The following is a 6053-nucleotide window of genomic DNA, read 5'->3' as shown; positions in this document are numbered from 1 at the left end:
GAGATGTGTATTGTCTCCAGCAAGGACAGTAAGTGAGATTTTGCAAGCCCAGGCAAGTTGTAGGGGTTACAGATAGTGTAACATGAACCCAAGATCCCAGTTGAGGCCATTCCCATCTGTGTGGAACTTGACTCTGCGCTGTCGTGTGTCATGAAGGCCGCCTTAGAGAACAATTATCTGAAGATCAGAGGTCAAATGCCCGTGACCACTGAAATGTTCCCCAACAGGAAGAGAACAGTCCTGCCTGGTGATTGACGAGTGGTGTTCATTCATCCATTGTCATTGCGTCTGCTTGGTCTCCCCAGTGTACCATGCCTCAGGACATCCTTTCCTGCAGCGTATCAGGTAGACAACGTTGGCTGAGTTGCAAGAGTATTTACCTGGTGGATGGTGTTCTCATGGGAGATGATGGCATCCGTGTCGATGATCCAACACATCTGCTCCCGGCCTCAACCAGGATTTTGGGTTCATGTCTCTAACGTTCGTGATATATATAAATGACTTGTACGAAAACATAGATTGATGGGTTAGTAAGTTTGCAGATGACACAAAGAGGTGTGGATAGTGTAGAAGGTTGTCAAAGGGTACTGCGGGATATAGATCAGCTGAAGATATGGGCAGAGAAATGGCAGTTAGAGCTTAATCTGAGCAAGTGTGAGGTGCTGCACTTTGGGAGATCAATATAAGAAATATAAGAAATAGGAGCAGGAGTAGGCCAACTAGCCCTTCGAGCCTGCCCCGCCATTCAACAAGATCATGGCTGATCTGTCGTGGCTCAGTTCCACATTCCCGCCCTCTCCCCATAACCCTTAATCCCCTCTCTCATCAAAAACCCATCAACCCGCGTCTTAAAAATATTTAGCGAGGCAGCCTCCACCACTTCAACGGGCAGAGAATTCCAGAGATTCACCACCCTTTGAGTGAAGAAGTTCCTCCTCAACTCTGTTCTAAACCACCCCCCCTTTATCTTGAGGCTATGCCCCCTAGTCCTCCTATCCTTTCTGAGTGGGAAGAGTCGCTCCACCTCTATCTTATCCATCCCATTCATCATCTTATACGTCTCAATGAGATCTCCCCTCATTCTTCTAAACTCTAACAAGTACAAGCCTAATCTATTCAGCCTCTCCTCATAGCTCAACCCCCTCAACTCCGGCATCAGCCTAGTAAACCTCCTCTGCACTCCCTCCAAGGCCAAAATATCCTTGCGTAAGTACGGCGCCCAAAACTGCACACGGTACTCCAGCTGCAGCCTCACCAATGCCCTATACAGCTGCAGCAAGACCTCCCTACTTTTATATTCAATCCCCCTCGCTATGAAGGCCAGCATCCCATTCGCCTTCCTGACCACCTGCTGCACCTGCAAGCTGGGTTTTTGCGACTCATGCACAAGGACCCCGAGGTCCCTCTGCACCGTCGCCTGCTGCAGTTTTTCTCCACGTAAGTAATAATCCTTCCTACCATTCTTCCTACCAAAGTGGACCACCTTGCACTTGCCAACATTAAATTCCATCTGCCATTTCCTGGCCCATTCGCCCAGCCTATCTAGATCCTTCTGTAGACTCTCCACACCCTCCGCACAATTTGCCTTTCCACCAATTTTGGTGTCATCAGCAAACGTTAAGGGTAAGTTAATAGCAGGTTCCTGAACAACACTGATGTACAGAGGGATCTTGAGGTTCAAGTGCATAGCTTCCTGAAAGTGACCACACAAGTAGATAAGGTGGTAAAGATGGCATATGGAATGCTTACCTTTGTTGGTTGGGGCATTGAGTACAAGAGTTAGGATGTCATGTTTCAGCTTTATAAAACTTTGGTTAGGCCGCACTTAGACTATTGCGTTCAATTCTGGTCACCACGTTACAGGGAGGACGTGGAGCTTTTGGAGAGGATGCAGAAGAGATTTACCAGGATGCTGCCTGGGATTAGAGGGTCTGAGCTATAAGGAGAGGCTGGACAAACAAGGATTGTTTTCTCTGGTGTGGCAGAAGCTACAGGGAGACCTGATAGAAGTGTATAAAATTATGAGAGGCATGGATAGGGCTGACAGTCAGAATCTTTTTCCCAGAGTTGAAATGTCTAATACTAGGGGGCATGTACTTAAGGTGAGAGGGGAGAAGTTCAGTGGAGATGTAAGGGACAAGTTTTTTACACAGAGACTGGTAGGTGTCTGCCATGGGTGGTGGTGCAGGAAGGTATGATATGGGTGTTCAAGGAGCTTTTAGATAAACACATGAATATGTAAGGAATAGATGGATACAGACTAAGGCAGGCAGGCAAAAGGGATTAGTTTAATTTGGCATAATGTTTGACAGAACATCGTGGGCGAAGGATCTGTCCCTGTGTGATACTGTTGTATGTTCTATATGAAATACTGAGGGGACTTGACAAAGAGGATGTTTCTCCTTGTGGGGGAGACTTGAACGAGGAGATACAGTTTTAAATTAAGGGATTTATCATTTAAGATGGATGTTAGGAGAGTATTTTTCTTCTGGAGGATCATTAATCCCACTGTTTCCAGGGTCAAAATCCTGGAACTCCCTAACAGCACTGTGGGCGTTCTGACACCACAGGGAGCGCAGCAGCTTCAAGAAGGCAGCTCACCACCACCTTCTCAACAGGCAATTAGGGGTGGACAATAAATGCTGACCCCAGCCAGCACCTACGTCCTGTGAACGAACTTAAAAAGTGTCCAAGGCTTGTGGACTCCAGAGGGAAGAGTACGGGAGCAGGAAGAGAGAGACATTGCACAGGATTCTCTGGCTCCAGTTCAACAGGTAAGAATGAGGCACGATGAGGGAATCCCACCCAGCTGGATGGACAGGGGCTTTGGCCAAAGGCAGACAGGTCAAGAAGGAGAGGGAGAGAGAGTTTGCCAAGGTCACAGCCACAGAGGATGTCATTTGCTGTGGATGTGGTGAGAGGGTGGAAAGGGTGGGGCTGCGATTCTATCAATTGAAGATGAACTTTCGGGGCGGGGTGGGGGGACACAGGGGCTGCAGTGGGGAGTGGAACAACATTTTCCAGTTTCACGTCCTTGCTGTGTGCCACCAGCAGAGGGCTCCCCAGTCCATGTTAGGGTGATCGATACACGAGTTCGTACAAAAAAAACTGATCATTCTGACAAGTGCCGGAGCTGGATTTTATCACCCGTCCCCGCGTTGAGGATGACTCTGGCTCCGAGTCAGGGGTATCCCAGCTGCCGATGCATGGCCATAAATCTTGGGTGTGGAGATGCCAGATTGGACAGTAAGAAGTCTCACAACACCAGGGTAAAGTCCAACAGGTTTATTTGGCAGCACCAGCTTTCAGAGTCTCAAGCTCCCTCATCGGGTGAGTGAGGAGTTGTGTTCGCAAACAGGGCAATGTACAGACACAAACTCAATTTACAAGATAACGGTTGGAATGAGAGGAGGGAGGGCCAAGCACAGGAGAAAGGGATGTGTATTGTCCCCAGCCAGGACAGTTAGTGAGATTTTGCAAGCCCAGCAAGTCATGGGCGTATTCTGTGTTGTAGGTTGACCTGAGTTCTTGCATCTTTGTAGAAACTTGATGTCTGTTTCGACATGCGCGATCTTCTTGGAGATCTTCTCCACTTGGAGCTGGCAGTTTGATGAATCTTGGACTCAGGTGGTCTGCCCTTGGCAGGGGATTCCGAGGAGCTTGCTGGACTCGATACAGGAGGAGATCAAAGCCACAGCAATGTGGGTGACCCTCAGCTACCCTCCGAGGGCAACTAGGGATGGACAATAAATGCCATCCAGCCAGTAACACTCATGTCCCACGAATGAATAAAAATATAAATGCTAGCCTAGCCATCCATGCTATAATCAAATTAATAAAAGAACAGGCTTGAGGGGCTGAATGGCCTCCTGCTGTTCCTACATTAGTATCAATACCTCATTAAGATAATACTGATGAAAGATCATGAGTTTTGATAGAGTGAGCAGGGAGAAAGTGTTTCGGTGACAGAATGGTTGGTGACTAGAGGAATACAAAGTTAAGGTGATGGGGACAAAGTGAGATGAGGAAATAATGTGAATGTTGTGATCTGGAATATGCTGCCAGGAAAGAGATTCAACAGCAACTTTCAAAATGGGATTGGATAAATACTCGGAGGGAAAGAAGGGATAGGGTGAGAAGGATAGTGGGAATAACTGGGTAACAAAAGAGCTGGCACAGCCATGATGGGCTGAACTGCCTCCTCCTGGGCTGAATTATTCTATAATTTTTCCATCCTGGTTTCTTCCTGCTGTCTCGATATGAAAGGGTTGATGTTTGCCTGGACATCACTGCCAGACAGGCCCCTGCCCAAGCAGCTCGTTTTTACGTACAGCCCTGGCTGTGAAGGATTCGAGTTCAGAGAGAGGCCCCCCCTGCTCTCCTTCAGAACAGGATGTGGAGATGCCGGCGTGGGACTGGGGTAAACACGGTGAGAAGTCTCACAACACCAGGTTAGAGTCCAACAGGTTTATTTGGTAGCACGAGCCTCAAGCTTTCAGAGCGCTGCTCCTTCAACGGGAGAGTGCCCTGTTTGTGAGACTCACCTGATGAAGGAGCAGTACTCCTTCAGAACAGCACAGTTGGATAACAGGGAAACATAGGAGCATCTGGAGGCCATTCAGCCCTTTGTACCTGCTCCGCACTATTATGGTGATCATAGCTGATCATCCAACTCGATTACCTGATCCCGCCTTTATCAACATCCTTTGATCCCCTTCACCCCAAGAGCGGTATCTAAATCTTTCTTGAAAACACACAATGTTTTGCCCTTCTGTGGTGGTGAATTCCACAGGCTCACCACTCTGGGTGAAGAGATTTTCTCCTCATCCCAGTCCTAAAAGGTTTATCCCGTATCCTTAGACTATGACACTTGGTTCATAGTTGGTTGCCTACTTGGTTTGCCTACTTCTGCTCCTAGTTCTTAGTTCTTATAATTCTTATGGTTCCGGACACCCCCACCATCAGGAACTCCCTTCCTACATTTACCCTGTCTAGTCCTGTTGGAATTTTATAGGTTTCTATGAGAGCCCCCCCCTATATTTTCTGAACTCCATATCATCCTAACCCAACTCAATCTTTCCTCAGTCCTGCCATCCCAGCAATCAGTCCGGTAAACCTTTGCTGCATCCAATAGCAAGAACATGCTTCCTCAGTTAAGGAGACCAAAACCGCACACATTATTCCAGGTGCAGTCTCACCAAGCCCCGGTATGATTGCAGTAAGACATCCCTCCGCCTGTACTCGAATCCTCTTACTGTAAAGGTCAACATACCATTTGCCTTCTATATCACCTGCTGCACCTGCATGCTTATCTTCAGGATCTTCTTTCTCTATCTGGAAATGCAGACAGGATGGTCTGTGCCTCTGGAAGATTTATTTCCCATTCCCAAACATAGAATCATAAAATCCTTACGGTGCAGAAAGAGGCCATTCAGCCCACTGTGGGCAGCACGGTAGCACAGTGGTTAGTACTGCTGCTTCACAGCTCCAGGGTCCTGGGTTCAATTCCTGGCTCGGGTCACTGCCTGTGTGGAGTTTGCACATTCTCCTCATCTCTGCGTGGGTTTCCTCCGGGTACTCCAGTTTCCTCCCACAGCCCAAAGATGTGCAGGTTAGGTTGATTGGCCATGCTAAGAAATTGCCCCTTAGTGTCCTGGGATGCGTAAATTAGAGGGATTAGTGGGTATAATATGTAGGGGTATGGGGGTAGGGCATGGGTGGGATTGTGGTTGGTACAGACTCGATGGGCTGAAGGGCCTCTTTCTGCACTGTAGGGTTCTACGTTCTATGTTCTATCAAGTCTGCACCGTCAACAATCCCACCCAGGCTCTATTCCCCTAACCCCATGTATTTACCCTGTTAGTCCTCAGACTAAGGGGCAATTTAGCATGGCCAATCAACCTAAACTTCACATCTTTGGAGTGTGGGAGGAAACCGGAGCACCTGGAGGAAACCCACACAGACACGGGGAAAATGTGCAAATTTCACACATACAGTCATACAGTCATCCAAGCCGGGAATCGAACCCGGGTCCCTGGTGCTGTGAAGCAGCA

This window comes from Carcharhinus amblyrhynchos, chromosome 29, assembly GCF_965287045.1.
Source record: "Carcharhinus amblyrhynchos chromosome 29, sCarAmb.v2.hapA, whole genome shotgun sequence".
Taxonomy (NCBI): domain Eukaryota; kingdom Metazoa; phylum Chordata; class Chondrichthyes; order Carcharhiniformes; family Carcharhinidae; genus Carcharhinus; species Carcharhinus amblyrhynchos.
Note: the sequence above shows the minus strand (reverse complement) of the source record.